The 17,038-nt window shown below is 35.8% G+C and overlaps 2 long non-coding RNA genes across 2 annotated transcripts; one reads left to right on the top strand and one right to left on the bottom strand.

Moving 5' to 3' along the window:
* The first annotated feature begins 21 nt into the window (after positions 1-21).
* LOC127544826 (uncharacterized) lies at positions 22-7,691 on the top strand. The gene is made up of 4 exons (XR_007949535.1): positions 22-135; positions 2,369-2,420; positions 3,940-4,093; positions 6,814-7,691. It is a non-coding gene; the product is annotated as an uncharacterized LOC127544826 (long non-coding RNA).
* Positions 7,692-11,274: 3,583 nt separating this feature from the next.
* On the bottom strand, positions 11,275-12,867 carry LOC127544825 (uncharacterized). The gene is made up of 2 exons (XR_007949534.1): positions 12,678-12,867; positions 11,275-11,686 (listed from the first exon to the last, which is right to left on the bottom strand). It is a non-coding gene; the product is annotated as an uncharacterized LOC127544825 (long non-coding RNA).
* Between the last annotated feature and the right edge of the window lie 4,171 nt (positions 12,868-17,038).

Below are 17,038 nucleotides of genomic sequence, written 5' to 3'. Positions count from 1 at the left end.
TCGCGAGAATTCAATACTTGGGCGTACATTCACGCATGCGCGCCCGGCTCAGTTTGCCAGACTTGGACCTGGGAAGTGTTGGGATTGGGCGGGAAGGTGAGGCCCGCGCGAGGTTAGAGGCGCTTTTCCTCTCAGGTGAGGCCTGAGATTGGCGCCTGAGAGCCCAGAATCGTCCTTTGTGACCCCTCCCCATCAGGTCGAGGTGGCCCCGACCCAAACCTACACGGTGCTGGGAGGAACCTGGTCCTGACCTGCTGGAATCTGGTCAGACCCGAATAGGCCCTCGCTTCCCTCCCTCCGCCTCATTCAGCGGGGGCGGCCAAAGCCGAGGGCGCCAAAGGCGAAGCGCTCTCTATTATCCCACCCGTGGGGGGGGGGGGAGGGTCCGTCCCGTCAAGGGAGCCTTTTACACTCAGGGGGCCAGGGAGTGCAGCTGGGAAGTGCAGCAGCCGCAGCAGCCCCGACACCCCAAACCCAGAAATCATTTTAATGCACTAACAGTTCCGAAAGCCGTTTAGTCCGTCGGGTCCAATTCTGAGTGACCCCATCTGTGCTTTTCTGCTACTGTTCTTCCCCAGCTCATTGAACAGATGAAACTGAGGCTCACAGGACTGAGTGACTTGCCCAGGGGTACAAAGCTAGTGAATGTCTAAAAAATCACTTAATCCTGTTTGTCTCAGTTTTCCTCATCTGTAAAATGAGCTGCAGGAGGAAAGGACAACTCCAGTATCTTTGCCCAAAAAAGCCCCAAATGGGTTCACGACAAGTTGGACACAACTGAATTACGACAAATTAATAGCACGTTAAGGTTTGATAAATGCTTTGCTTTACAGGCTATCTCATTTGATCAACCACCATGAGGAAACTGAAGCAGACAGGTTGTACCTTGTCCATAGTTACACAGCCAGGAAGTGCCTGAGGCAGGATTTAAATTTGGATTTTCCAAATTCATTTTTTCCATTCACTGCCATTTAGGTGCTTTGAAATGGGGGGAAGGCGGGGGAGGGGGGAAAACGGACTAAAACTGCTGTACATTGCCTTTTTGTCTTTGGATTTGGGACCTTAGGGACCAGTCTTCCAGTTAGAGTTGTAGTCACTAGGGGTCAATGGATAATGGCCCTCTCTTCGACTGCCCCTTTACATTAAGCACACCACCTTGGGACTTATTTTCAGGAATTAGGAGTCTATAACTTTCCACCAGCATTTAACGAATCTGTAGTACGTTATTGTAATGAAATACCTGGGTGCTGTCTATAGGATAGGGAAGCTCACTGGAGCCAAATGTAGGGTCACAACCTAATCCATAAGCACAATCCAAATGCCAGGCACTGTGCTAAGTGTACCAATATAAAGAAAGGGGAAAACCGGAACCTCTTGAGCTCACAGCCTAATGGAGGAAATAGCATACTAACAATTATGTACAAAAACACTATATGGGTTAAAGGGTAACTAATCTCATGGAAGACATTGAGATTAAATAAAACTGGGAATAGCTCTAACTGGGATTGTGAGTTCACTTAAACCTAAAAATAAAGAGACCATCATATGGTTTTTGTCCATATCCCCATGAAGAAGACCAAAATTTTAATTAGTTCTTTAAAGACAACACTGTACTTGGAGTCAGATTGCTGGGTGCTGTATAGTAACACAGAAAGTATAAAATTTGCACAAATTTAAGGGATGGTTATTATTATTAGAACAGAAGCTTGGACAGATTCATTTGGGGCAATTTCAACTTGTACATTCCCAAGCCCTGGAAAAAATAAATCACTATAAATCAATTTAGTTTTGCTAAAGCTTGCAAATGGTCTGTTTAAAACAACTCATATTGGTAATAGATGAGTCCAAGGTGTACTTGGCATTTTGTTAGGACTTCCCATAGAAAGGGGTCCCAGCTCTATTACTGAAGAACATTTCCTAGATCCTGTGTAAACTAGAGCTCTAAGGAGAAAAAAATACGTATGGCTTAGAAGGACAAACCATTTTCACAACTCAAATCCAGTTCCTAGAACTGAGGAATAGTTATCTTTCTTATTTGTACAGTGGCCTCTGACTCTTCCTAATCTCATTTGGAGTTTTCTTGGTAAAGTTTGCCATTTCTTTTTCCAATTCATTTTACAGATGAGGAACTAAGGCAAATAGGGTTAAATGATCTGCCCAGGATCATGTAGCTAATAAATGGCTGAGGCTAGATTTGAATTCAAGAAGATGAGTTTATCTACTATCTACTGTGCCACCTAACTGTCCCAGTTCTCTACTAGACATGCTATTATGGAACTGAAGTCTTGAGTATTGGGCCTCAGGCTTTTAGGCTTTAATTAAAGGTCTGTTGATGTTGATAACTAGTGATGAAAATTTTTGTTTGCAGATTTCTAGAAGGAAGGTCAAAATGCCCAAGAGGAGGAAACCACAGATTTCAGGTACTTTTATTTCCATACAAATCATTTTTTTAAGTAACAAAGAGAAATACTTTTGCTGGATGACAAACTAGAACTCAGAACAAATTTGTGAATAAATGCCTACTAATAAACACACACATGCATACATGTGTGTGTATGTATGTATATATATATGTATACATACACACACATACACACACACACATTTTTTAACTTAATATTGTAAGGACTAGTGTGCTCTTCAAACAAGAAGATGGAATTCATTGAAAAAGACTCTGGTGTTGGGAAAGCTTGAAGGCAAAAGAAAAAGGGGACTGCAGAACATGGGATGGAGTGTCATGAAAGCAACAAATGTGAATTTGGACAGACTTTAAGAGACAATAAATGACAGAAGGGTCTGACAAGCTTTGATCCCTGTGGTCACAGAGAGTCAAAACTAAACAACTTTAGGACTAAACAACAAAGCATTCTGGGATAATAGTCATTAAGAAACAGAATGCTGACTTTTAGAATAGTTGGACTGATCTAGCATACTTAAGTTAGTGTGCCTGTACCTGTTTGGGGTGGGTGGAAATATGATATGACATGGGAAGAAATAGACTTTCTTTCTTGTTTCCGAAGGGAGTTGATTGACCTTCATAACTGAATACAAAGTTCTTTAAAATGTGCTTTTTTCTTGGAATAACCCTATGGGAATTATTTACAGGAATGATACAGTCTATTTTCATATGTTTGTGCTGTGCTTTGTTTGATACAAGTGTTTAAAGGATTAAACAAAAGCCAGTGTGTTTAAATCTGAAAATCCCTAAATAAATAAAACTACCACTTTGTTTTACTTAAATATATTATTCAACAGATGTTTCGCCCAAGTCAGGGTGGGACAGTTGAAAGCACGCTGGCTTAGGTCATCGAACCCCGGTTAAAATTCTACCTCTGATGCTTATTGACAATATGACCTTGGCCAAGTATCAGCCATTTTGATTTCTCACCTGTTTCTTCCAGTTCTCTCCATAGATCTAGGATGTGAACAGTAAAATAAGTACCAAAGAATAATGGATATGAAAATCAGAAAGCTGGCTTCAAATTTTGGGTCTGCTACTTTAGAATGAAGATAGGGTCTGGACCTGTGATTTCATTAATATAGGGAACTTCTGGATAGTTCATGTTGATGCCTACTCTGAAACTTCTTGTTTCCATAGGCACAGAATTGCCTGGAATGCTTAAGTGGTTAAGTGACTTACCCAGAGCTACACAGCCATTATATTTCAGAATTGGGACTTGAACTCTGGCTCTGAAGCCAGCTCTGCCTAACTACCTCCCTGGCAATGTTAGTATAATCTTGACTGCTCCTATTACCTGTGTAACCCTCAATTTCTCTCTTTTTCTCTCAATTTCTACTTTTGAAAACTAGGTGATTAGATTACATCTCAAAGGTCCCTCTCAACTTTATTTTAGAAAATATAATAATTCACATTTGCAGAGTAATTTAAGCCTTACAAAACACTTTCTTTCTTTTCTTTTTTCTTTTTTCTTTGCTGAGGCAATTGGGATTTGCCCAAGGTCACACAGCTAGGAAGTATGAAGTGTCTGAGACCATATTTGAACTCATGTCTTCCTGATATCAAGTCCGGTGCTCTATCCACTGCGCCACCCAGCTGCCCCCATTACAAAACACTTTCAAACAAACCTGCAAGGTAATAAAACAAATATTATTAACCTCCATTTTGCAAAGGAGAAAATAGATTCAGAGTTTAATTGATTTGCCTTGATCATATTGCGTATAAATCAGGATTCTAATCCGGGTTTCTCTCCCTTTTTTTTTTTCCCAAGTTCTCTTTCTCTCTTTCTTCCACACTGTTCTGCCTCTACCACAAAACCAAATGTTTATAGAGATAATGATGGACAGAATTCAAAAGAGGGGAAAATTACTATTAGTTGATTTCAGTCTCCCTCATGCTACTTTTTCTCTCTCAAAGATTCTAATATGAATTATAGCTATTGATATGTCTGAATTTTATAAACTTCTTGAGAGCAGAAGCCAATTCCCATCTTCATCCCCCACAAAAATTGAATAGTACCTTGCAGATAATTTAGTTAACCATTGAATTAATGAAATGGTGTTGTGGTTGACTGTGTACTTGGTGAATGTCTCCTGCATACAGGTAGGATATTTCAGGTGACACTTAGTGAAAACCTAAAGAAAATAATTTAATTTCCTAGCAACAAAGTGTAGTGCCACCCTTGGCACTACAGTCCAGTATCCAATATGGAATGTGTTGACTGACTTTTTTTTAAACCTTCAGAATCCCAATACTCAATAAAGTGTGCTTGATAATAGTTGGATCTGAAAGACTCAGGTCTTTCTGATCCCAAGCCCAGTTCTCTGTTCACTGGACCATCTAACTGCCCTTATAACCTTTAAATTGCTGGATAAATTAGAGATGTGGGTCTTATTATTACTTGTAATTAGGCATTAGATTTCATACCAAAACCTCTGGCCATGTGAGTGAATTGAATGTGGAAACTCTATATTATAGTCTATTTTTATCATTTCACTTTTACTGTTCTTCCATTGGAATTGTTTAAGATATGTGAGATATGCAAGACCATACGATTAGATAAGTAAAACCACTGAATCCTACCATTGTTGAAAGGTCCCTCAAAAGATGTTTTATATGCTTGTACATTTAGGTAACTGATTATCTAGATTGTCTGGTACAAGTATTTGTCCTATCCTCCTGATGATCTCCATGAAGTGATGGAGATTTTGTAATTTTTTCAACTTGCTCTTTCTAATAGTTTATTGTCTCAAGAGTGAAAAAAATTCTTCCTTATATTCAACTAAATGGCTTTCCTGTTTTAATCTAAACTTATGTGTTTTTTATTTGCCCATAGAAAACAAAGTAGTTCTAGATCAAGAAAGGAGTTTTGATGTCATCTAATCCAATCTTATCATTTTACAGATGAGCAAAGCAAAATCCAGAAAGGTTAAATGACTTGGTAATATAAATAAATACCAGACAGGATTTGAACTAAAGTTCTGTGACTCCAAGTGTTGTGCTGTGCTTGGACATAGAAAGCAACTGATAAGTGCAATTTTAACATAAAGAATAAACTCCCAATGGCTATCAGTCAAAAAATAATAATAAAATAAAGTGTGCTTGACAGCTCTTAAATCACTTTTGTTCCTACCCCAAGCACAATTGGGCAGGAATAGTCTTCTTCAAGAACCAGATTCAAATTTTAATCTAGGGGAAATTAAATATGAACTATCACTATAAATTTCTAAAATAATGGAGCTCTTGATTTGTCTGCATCCTTCTTATCCCACTGTCTAGGAGATTTCCTTTACATTGAACAGATAATACACATTGTGGCCATATACATTTTATTGTACAAATGAAATTAATAAACTACATGCCAAGAGATAGTCTGTGGAGACCTCAGCCCTTTCACTAGTTGTTGCTCCCAGCCATCCTCACTGTGGCTAACCTTATGGACAGAAAGATTAAGGGAAATAATTGTGTGTGAGTCTCCCTTTCAGAGGACAAGAGTCTACCTATATCAAGAAAAAATTATAAGGGAGGATTGTCCTCCTTCCACCTAAACACCGATTTAGCTCTCAAAAAAACTCCTGGGCTCTTAGGTAACCCCAATTGAAACAATAGAACAGGCCAGAATAAGAAGACTGAAAATAGTGAATTTAATAATCCAGAGTTCAGTAAGTGCTAGAATATAAATTACTCTGGGAAGAATTCTCATTTTGACAAGAACTACAAAAAACTGAAAAGCAATCTGGCAGAATTCAGATTACCATCTAACAACACATTCAGTGGCCTGGCAAGTCAGGTGTTTAATAAATACTTTTTTATTCATTTATCACAATGCAGTCAAAATGAACACAATTTGAATTTTAAAAAAACACATTGGGAGAAAATTATCAGGTATTTTTCACAGTCTTGGTTCAAGGGAAAATTTTTTTAAATTTAGTATTTGATTTTCCCCCATTTGCAATTTTTAACATTTGTTTTTAAAACTTTGGAGCTCCAACTTCTCTCCCATCCTCCCTGGCCATAATTGAGAAGGCTAGCAATCAGATATGTTACAAAATTATAATCATGCAAAACATTTCTATTTTAAGTCATGTAAAGAAAATATAGACCTCTCCAAAAAAAAAAAAACCCTCAGGAAAAAATAAAGAAAAATATGCTTCAATCTGTATATAGACATCATTAGTTCTTTTTTCTGGGAATAAATAGCATTTTTTTCATTTTGAGTTCTTCAAAGTTGTCTTGGATCACTGTATTGCTGAGAATAGCTAACTTGTTCGCACCTGATCATCTTAACAATATTGCTGTTACTAGTTTATACATAGTACATTTCACTTTGCAACAGCTTCTGCATGTCTTTTCAGGTTTTTTTTTTTTTTGAGAGCAGTTGTAAGAGGCTCTGGACCTGACCCTCCTGGGATGAGTTGAGACGCCTTTGTGTCAGGCCCACCCTAACCTGTATCCCTGGACTACCAAGGTGGCGTTGATGGTGTGGTGGAGTCTGGACAGGTTGGGGAACAGGGGAGGCACAGTAAAGTTGGGCTCCTCCTTTCGGGGAGGGATCGGGGAGGACTCTCTGTCCTGATTGGTGTACAGTAATGAGGAAGGATAAGAGCTATAAAAAAGAGCGGCACGGGGTGGTTCGGGGAGACATGGCTGACTTGTAACATCAATAAACATCACTGTTCTATCAACCTCGGCTCTCTGTCTGGTGATTCCCTCCTCCTGTCTCCACGAGGAGGGCCGGAGACGTCCGAAGCCCCGTCAGGCTCGGGGAAGCTGGAAAAGGCAGTCTCTGTTGTGGTTTCCCATTTTCCTGTGACCTGGCCCGGCCCCCAACAACTGGCGCCCGAACAGGGACTTGACTGAACAGGGACCGGACTTGACTGAACAGGGACTTGAACCCTGGACCCTCTTCATTTCTTATAGCACAATAGTATTCCATCATAATCATATACCTTAATTTGTTTAGCCATTCCTCAATTGATGGGCATCCCCCCAATTTCCAATTATTTGTTTCCAGGAAAGACCTCTTATAAATATTTTCATCATATAAATCCTTTTCCTTTTTGTTTTGTTTTTATCTCTTCTAGGATACATGCCTAGTAGTGGTATTGATAAATCAGAGGGCATGTATGGTTTTATAGTTTTGGGGCATAGTTCCAAATTGCTATAGAGAATGGTTGAATCAATTTACAATTTTACCAATTCCATTCCATCAATGCCTCATTTTTTCCACATTCTCCCCAACATTTATCATTTTTCTCCTCTGTCCTATTTTCCAATCTAATATGTAATATTAATATGAATTATTATGACTAATATGAAAATTTTAAAAATTCTGAGACATATATATGTCTCAGAATTTTTAAAATTTTCATTTCTCTAATAGTGAATTAGAGCATTTTTTTTCATATAGCTTATACAGCTATATTTCATATAGAGCTTTGATTACTTCATCGGAAAACTGTTCATATGTTTTGAACATTTTTCAACTGGAGAATGTCTCTCATTTTTATAAATTTGACTAAAACTCTATATGTTGAAGAAATGGGGCATTTATTAGAGAAACTTGATTCAATTTTTTCCCCACAATTACTATTGCTAACTGTATTTCCCTCGCTCTGCTCTCCTTGTAACCTGTCACCTTAAAATTGTTTTGCTTTTGACTATCCCCTTTTCTGCCTCCTTTTATAACTTCCCCTTTTTCCTTATCCCCATTCTCTCCTATTTTCTTGTAAAGAGATTTCTATACCCCAATAAATATGTATGTCGTTCCCTCCTTGAGCCAGTTTTGCTGAGAATAAGGTTTACTCACTCCCCTTCTCTCCTCTTTCCCTCTACCATAAAAGCTTTTTCTTGCCTCTTTCAGAGATAATTTATCCCATTTTACCTCCCTTTCCCCTTCTCCCAGTAAATTCCTCTCTCACTCCTTAATTCTATTTTTTTAGATATTCATTCACATCCAACTCATTTCTGTGCCCTCTATTTATACTTCTTCTAACTACCACAATAATGAGAAAATTCATACGAGTTACAAGTATCTTCCCATGTAAAGATATAAACAATATAACTTTATTAAGTCCCTTAAGCTTTCCTTTTCTTGTTTGTCTTTTTATGCCTCTCTTGAGTCTTGTATTGAAAGTCAAATTTTCTATTAAGGTCTGGCCTTTTCATCAAGAATGCTTGAAAGTTGTTTGTGGCAGCCCTCTTTGTAGTGGCCAGAAACTGGAAACTGAATAGATGCCCATCAATTGGAGAATGGCTGAATAAATTGTGGTATATGAATGTTATGGAATATTATTGCTCTGTAAGAAATGACCAGCAGGAAGAATACAGAGAGGCCTGGAGAGACTTACACGAACTGATGCTGAGTGAAATGAGCAGGGCCGGAGATCATTATATACTTCGACAACAATATTATAAGATGATCAATTCTGATGGACCATCTTCAGCAGTGAGATGAACCAAATCAGTTCCAATGGAGCAGTAATGAACTAAACCAGCTACGCCTAGCGAAAGTACTCTGGGAGATGATTAAGAACCATTACATTGAATTCCCAATCCCTATATTTTTGTCTGCCTGCATTTTGGATTTCCTTCACAGGCTAATTGTACAATATTTCAGAGTCCGATTCTTTTTGTACAGCAAAATATCAGTTTGGTCATGTATACTTAGTGTGTATTTAATTTATACTTTAATATATTTAACATCTACTGGTCATTCTGCCATCTAGGGGAGGGGGCGGGGGGAAGGAAGGGAAAAATTGGAACAAAAAGGTTTGGCAATTGTCAATGCTGTAAAATTACCCATACATATAACTTGTAAATAAAAAGCTATTAAATAAATTTTAAAAAAAGAATGCTTGAAAGTCATCTATTTCATGGAATATACATTTTATTTCCTCTGAAGAACTTTTGCTGAGTGGATGATTCTTGGTTGTAATTCTAGCTCCTTTCTGCTCCAGAATATCATATTACAAGCCCTCCAGTCCTTTAATATAGAAGCTGCTAAATCTTGTGTGATGCTTACTAAGGCTTCACAATATTTGAATTGTTTCATTCTGGCTGTTTGCAATAGTTTCTTCTTGACCTGGGAGCTCTGGAATTTGGCTATAATAGTTTTGGAACATTGCATTTTCAGATCTCTTTCAGGCTATCAGGAGAAAATTCTTAACCAAACAAGAAATAGAGGTAATCACTGAAGATAAAGTGGATAAATTCAATTGTATGAAATCAAAACTATCTTGAATAGATAATAAATGTAGCTAGGAGAGCAAGGAAATACATTGGGGAAAAAATCTTTGCATCAAATATCTCTTATAAGGTTCTTCTAGCTAAAATATATTGTAAATTAACACAAATACTTAAGCCAAGAATTTTCTTCAGGGATAAATTCTCAAAGTAATAGTTCTCAAAAGAAGAATTATAGCCTGTTGGCAGTCATATAAAAATTGTTCCAAATAACCAATAATTAAAAAAAAACTAAAATAATTCTAGGGTTTTATATCACCTGCAGAAAACTGGCAAAGATTGTAACAGTTGAAAGAAAGGAAAGGGACCTGTATGTGCCAAAATGTTTGTGGCAGCCCTGTTTGTAGTGGCTAGAAGCTGGAAAATGAAAGGATGTCCATCAATTGGAGAATGGTTGAGTAAATTGTGGTATATGAACGTTATGGAATATTATTGTTCTGTAAGGAACGACCAGCAGGATGAATACAGAGAGGACTGGCAAGACTTACATGAACTGATGCTGAGTGAAATGAGCAGAACCAGGAGATCATTATATACCTCAACAATGATACTGTTTGAGGATGCATTCTGATGGAAGTGGACCTCTTTGATAAAGAGAGCCTTAATTGATCAAAGATGGACAGAAGCACCTACACCCAGAGAAAGAACACTGGAAATGAATATAAACTGCTTGCATTTATGTTTTTCCTCCCGGGTTATTTATACCTTCTGAATTCAATTCTCCCTGTGCAACAAGAAAACTGTTCAGTTCTGCACACATATATTGTATCTAGGATATACTGCAACCCATTCAACATGTAAAGGACTCTTGCCATCTGGGGGAAGGGGTGGAGGGAGGGAGGGGAAAAATCGGAACAGAAATGAATGCAAGGGATAATGCTGTAAAAAATTACCTGGCATGCGTTCTATCAATAAAAAATTATTTAAAAAAAAAAAGATTGTAACAGTTGGCAAAATTGGCAAAGATGAAAAGTCATGCCTTTTTGGAGGGTCTATAGGAAAAACATACCGATACCAACCATTCTCTAAGGCAATTGAAATTAATGTTGGAAAATTATCCAGCAATCCATATGCTTTGATCCAGAGATCCCCTTGCTAGGCACATACTTCAAAGAATAGTAAAGGCAGAAGGAAAAGGTCCCAAAATATTCATAGCAGTACATTTTATCATAGCAAAGAGCTTTTTAAAAAGTAGAAGCCCATCCATTGAAGGAAGAGTTAAATTGTGATACATAGATGGAATGCAACTATATATAAGAAACAATGTATATGAGGAATTCAGAGCAGCCTAGAAAGATTTCAGAACTGTTATTTAGTGAAATAAATAAGAAGGGTGGGAGTATATATAATAATTGTCAATGTAAATTGAAAGAACAAAAAAAATGAAAATGAACACTCTGTAATTATAGTGACTAAGCTCGCTCCAAAGAAGCATGCTATCTTCTTATTTGCAGAATTGGGTGTGGTTTATGGAATAATATATATACAATTGGTCTATTGGTTAGTTTTGTTGAACTGTTTTTCCCCCCTCATCTTTTTATAGTTATTGTAGCAAGGAATGGATTGATTGGTTAGAGAAAATTTAAACTAGATTTATTAGTGTGTCACTAGGGCTGGTCTGGACATGTCCATTTGGGTTATATTAAGAAATAGAGATGATATAAAAACAAAATGGATGAATGTATGTGTGTGTGCGTGTGTGTGTGTCCATATGTCTGCAATTCTGTCTCTTGCGTAGACTTAACTTAAACCAGTAGTGCAGAAAGGGTAGCTTACATCTCTATTCCAGGCCTATATCTTAATTTTAACCAGTCCTGATCACAGAAGTTAGGGACTCTGGCAACTGCTTGAGTGATGTGATAGCATGCTGAAAATGTTAATGTTGGGTGGTGCTCTGGTCCTTGCTGGCTCTGGTCATCATTTTGCCAACTTGTAGACAGTCCATTGTCTCTCCTGTTAGCCTTCCAGCATCCACATTGGCACCTGAATGTAAAAGAACAGTAGACAAGCTATATGGAAAGATTTAGATGGAATAGTAATTTACAGTCTTTCTCCAATACAAAACCCACGAAATAACAAAAGGGAGAAGAACTGAAATGTATGCATATGTGCAAAATCTCTCCCGATATCTTACCTCGCACAGAATTTCAAACCTACCTAGAACTCATGTTCAAAATTCAGTTTCCTCTTAAGTATAACTTTAACATAAAATTAACATTAAACAACAAAGAATTGACTATGGAAAGTTATCTGGTGACAGGAAAGGTCAAAACAAATTCAGAAGAAGACAATAAAGCCAAAACAGCAATATGCAGTGTATCAAATTAAAAGATGTATTGGTCATAGGCCCAAAAATGATTTCTGGAAGAATTCCAGAAGGATATTAAAAATTAAAAAAGAGAGGTATAGGAAAAATTGGGAAAAGAAATGAGACTGACATAAGAACATCATGAAAAGAGTCAGCAGTATGTTAAATGAAGCCAAAAAAAAAAAAAAAAAGATATTGATAAAAACAATGCTTTAAAAAACTAGATAGGCCAAATAGGAAATGAGGCACAAAACTTAAAGTTATCATTTTAGCTTAAATTGGGGGTGGGGCGGTTGAGGAGGATTTATTAAGATTTTCTGCTTTTGTCTTTCCTCCCTAGCTCTTCATCCAATTGAATCAATGTAGGCATACTTTGTAATTTAAAATTCAGTATATCTTAAGTGCCTAAACAAGTCATTAAGACTTATCAATCACACATAACACCTTAGTCTTAGTATTTTCATAGGAAAACAATTAAATCAAGCTCCCATTTATCTGATAGCTAAGAATTTCTACAAGAACTCATGTAAGAATTTCTGCAGGAGGAACTTTTGCCACATACACATTAAATAAACCTTTCATTTCCTAATCAAGCAGTGAACTAGCTTTATTGAATTATTTGGAAGGCAATGCCCCCTGCTATATCCAAGGTGAGGCTTCACATACCTGTTTATCTTTTTTCCTTTGTCTCCAAATCAGGAGATGCGAACCATCTTCTTAAATCCAAAAAGACCTCAAGGAAAGAAAATATTGACATGAAGTCTGAGAATTCTGGAATGGGAAGATACTTTAATTTGGAAGATTCAGAAATAGCAACAGTCACTAAACAAGATGGAAAAGACAGTAGCCAAGCAGATATCAGGTAACCTAAAGTAAAATGTCATACAGACTCTTCCCAGCAGCAGAAGTCAAAACAGCAGTCTGTAAGCAATTGCCAGGGCATTAGTATAAGGAAGTGAGAATTCTTTTGGAAGAACAAGATGAACCAAAATAATGCAGGCTACTAGTACCTTTCTGTTTTAGTACTCTCTTCCTTTTCTCAAATAAACTAGAGTTACTATTTATAGTTTCAAAATAATTGAAAAGAAGAATTGACCTGATTCTCTTGTTCACATTACTTAGTATCCTTTAACTGAGTGATTTTATGATTAAAATAGGTACTTCCCTTAGAGGAGGGGAGAAAAAATATAATTGGCCACATGCCCAGAATTTAAAAATCCTAATGCAATTTACTGAAAGATATTCCTTAAAGTTTTGGTAAAGCCAGGAATGAGATGGGATGCTCCTCAGGTCTGTGCTTTGAGTTGGGTCTCTACTAGTTAGTTATCTGAGTAGAACAAAAGTTTGTGGTCTCAGATCAGCCGAAGGAAGAGGGAAAAGATAGCAGCTCCCCAAATGGTCAGTGGGAATAAAGTGGCAAGTCTCATTGTTTTTAGGAGGATTGCAGCAACAAAGAGGGTTTTCTGTTGGCTTTTGGGTAATAAAGAGACTTGTGGTCTCAGATCAATGAGTATAGATAGATGGGATGTCAGTATAGAGAAAATAATGTCTGAGTTGGCACTATTGATGGCTACTCAGGGAAGAAAGGTAGCAGTTTATCTCAAGGATGACTTGGAAGTTTTTTCTTTATATAAAAAGTTCATATTTCTGATACATATTTGGAATATTTAAATTTTCTAGTTCCCAGGGATTCTAGAGAGTGGCTGGCTAAATAGGATGAACATAGGGTTGGAAAAAACTTGTCTTTCTTATCTCCATTTAGGATGCAGAGATTTATTATCTAAGGAACTAAGGTGCAACAAAAAATCACTTGGGCAGAGATGAACATTATCATAATTTTAGAAACAGGGAGAAATCTTCCCAACCATTTTGAAATATCAGACAAAATAATGCAATTACAATCCATTTCATGATCCAATAGATCAATCAAATCAAAGTATCCTAAAGATTTTTATTTTTTTTTTTTGACAAGCTTTTCCATTGTAAAGAGGAATAGCTTTGAAGCTTGTTCTTTGAGGGAGAATGATAGAACTTTTGCTTTAAAGAATTATATAGTTGATATAGTTTTAGCTAATAATGTAATTTAACTTACTAAAATACCATTTTCACTTTACTAAACACAGACATATCCTCATGTACATTATGAAGAGGGAGTAGATAGAACTATAGAGATCAGAGAGTATGGAATGATTTGCTTAAGGTCACGTGATAGGATTGGGTTTCAAATTTTGATTCTACTACATATTTTTGTGATAATGAACCAATCACTTAATTTCCTTGGGCCTTAGATCCCTCATAAGGTAATTGGATTAGATGATCTCTAAAGATCCCTCAATTCCAAATCTTTCAATCCTTTGAAGGCAATTGTTTTACCTTCCAATGCAGTTTCATTGTTTATTCTGTTTCCCTCTTTCTCCTTGAACTAAGATTGCTCAATGAGGGCATAAAAGTCAAATTCCCCCTGTGTTATAAAAGAGGAAAAGATCAATGGACTTGCAAAAGGTCATTCAACTAGTAAGCAGCAGTAGAGAGTCAAGCCTAGGGTTTTTCATTCCAAATCCAGAGCTCTTTTTAGTACCATGTTGCCCTTAGGAGGCAGCCAGTAGTTATGGGGACATTTAATAAGAGTATATCTAACCTACAACAGGGGGATAATTCTCTAACTTTATTATACAACATTTTGCTTATTTAAATTGTTTTATCAGGAGGGCTTGTATCAACCAGTCTTTGTTCTATTCATCAGAAAGATGCTAGACTTCACTTAGTTTAATTTTGAGAGGGTTATATCAAATATTCTTGGTCTTCTTTTTAAATGTTATTGATAACTGTTTATTGGTTAGTTCTTTATGTTTCTTTTCTATTTCAATTGACATTCCGGTTGAGTTATAATTTCTCTCTAATTTAATCTCTTTCTCCAACTAGTTCAGTTGATGAAAGAAAAGATGGTCCTACCAAGGAACCTAGGCAACCAAGAAAGGACCAAATTCCTTTTTCTTTTTCCCAGGTGAGCCTATTTTCAAAGCCTCCAAGTACTCTGCAGCTAATAAGACTTCAGTAGTCCCCAAAAGTGCAACCTGCCTTATTTACCAAGATCAAGTTGGGATTATAAATTCAATTACAGAGATGCATATATAATTCAACATTAAGAAGACATTATTAATGATTGAGTTGTTAATCATTAATAATCATATTAAAAAGATAATACTCCTCTCCCCCACCTCACCAAAAAACCCTCACATGCTGAGAATTCCTTAACAACATACAATTTTCATTTATGCTAAAAACTTTACAAAACATAGGCATAGAAACATTTTAACATGAAAAACTATATACCTAAAACCCCAAACTAATATTATATTTAATGAAAAGACATTAGAAGCTTTCCCAGTAAATACAGGAATAAAGAAAGATAACTCCTTTCTCTTTTGTTATTTGATAGGAACATTAGTGATAATAATAAAAGCAAAGGCAATTAAAATCACACATAGGCAAAGAAGAGATAAAAACTATTCCTCTTTGCTGATAACTCAGTGATTTGCAAAGAAAATCCTAGAGTATCAGCAAAGAAACTAACTGAGACAATAATTTCAGTAAAGTAGCAGATACAAAAATAAAAACCCACAAAAATCAATAACATTTCTATTCAACAATAACAATTTAGGAGAAGAAAACAAAGATGTCTCATTCAAAATAAATAAAAATTGCATGTAATATATGGTAATATATTGCAGTCTATTAAGAGATATCAAAAACTTTATAGATACAATTATTAGTCTTTAAAGAAAAAATGACATATAATTGGAAGGATATTAGATTTTAAGTTCCTTGAAAGCAAATATTGTCTTTTTTCTTTTTTCGTGTCCCCAGCACTTAGCATAGTGTCTGACAAATAGTAGGTGCTTCATAAATATATATTCATAAATATATAAATAAATATATATATATATATATAATAAATATATTAAGTAGTTATCATAATGGTTGGGCAGCACCAGTATGATAAAAAATGAGATGATGCTACCTAAATTAATTTGCAGATTTAGTACTATAGCAATAAAAATATCAAAGAGATTAGACTAGTCAAATAATAAAATTCATTTAGAAGAATAACATTTTCAGAATCTCAAGGGAAATAATAAAAAAAGGTAGAAATGAAGGATATGTAGCACTTCCTGATTTCAAATTTTGCATAAAGCAATAAAGTTATTTGGGATTGACTAAAAATAGAAAAATAGATTAGTAGAAACTGCTGTATGATAAATAATCAGAAACCAGTGAATCCAGTAACTTGGAATTCAAGAATATTTATTAAACTCAAGAATATAAATTACTTAGGGAAAAATCTTTTTGACAAGAACTGCTGGGAAAATTAGAGAGCAGTTAGGCAGAAATTGAGTTTATTCCAACAGCTTACACTACATACTGTAATAAATTCAAAATTAATTTGTGACCTGAATGTTAAAGGTCACACCATTAAAAAAAAAAAATAGAAGAGAATTTTGGCTATAACAACCAAAGGAGGGATAAAGAAGATTCTTAAAAATGAAATGGATTATATAGATTATAGGATGTGAAAAGCTTTTATAAAATGAATGACAGGAAAGGATCAAAAATAGGAAAAAGTGATTGATTTGGGGGGAAAATCTCTTTACAGCAAACATAAAATAAGGTTCTGATGTCCAGGACATATAAAGAACCAACACAAATATGTAAGACCAAGAATCATCTCCTAGTGGTTAAATGGTGACAAGAAGTTTTCAAAAGAATTGAAAGCTAACAATCATATGAAAGTTTGCCTCAAATTTCTAATATTAGGTAAAATGCAAATCAAAACAATTTGGAGGTTTTACCTCAAAACCAGAAAATTTTCAAAAAAATGACAAAATCAGGATTTGGAATATCCATTATGAAAAGTAATTTAGAAATATACTGAGTGAAAATGTTTATATCCTTTGAACAGAGATCCTACTAGTAGGAATATACTTTAAGGAACCAGAGATAGTAAAGAAAAGTCCTATATAGCAAAA

The sequence above is a fragment of the Antechinus flavipes genome, chromosome 1 (assembly GCF_016432865.1).
Source record: "Antechinus flavipes isolate AdamAnt ecotype Samford, QLD, Australia chromosome 1, AdamAnt_v2, whole genome shotgun sequence".
Classification (NCBI taxonomy): domain Eukaryota; kingdom Metazoa; phylum Chordata; class Mammalia; order Dasyuromorphia; family Dasyuridae; genus Antechinus; species Antechinus flavipes.
This window is presented reverse-complemented; position numbering and strand designations above follow the sequence as displayed.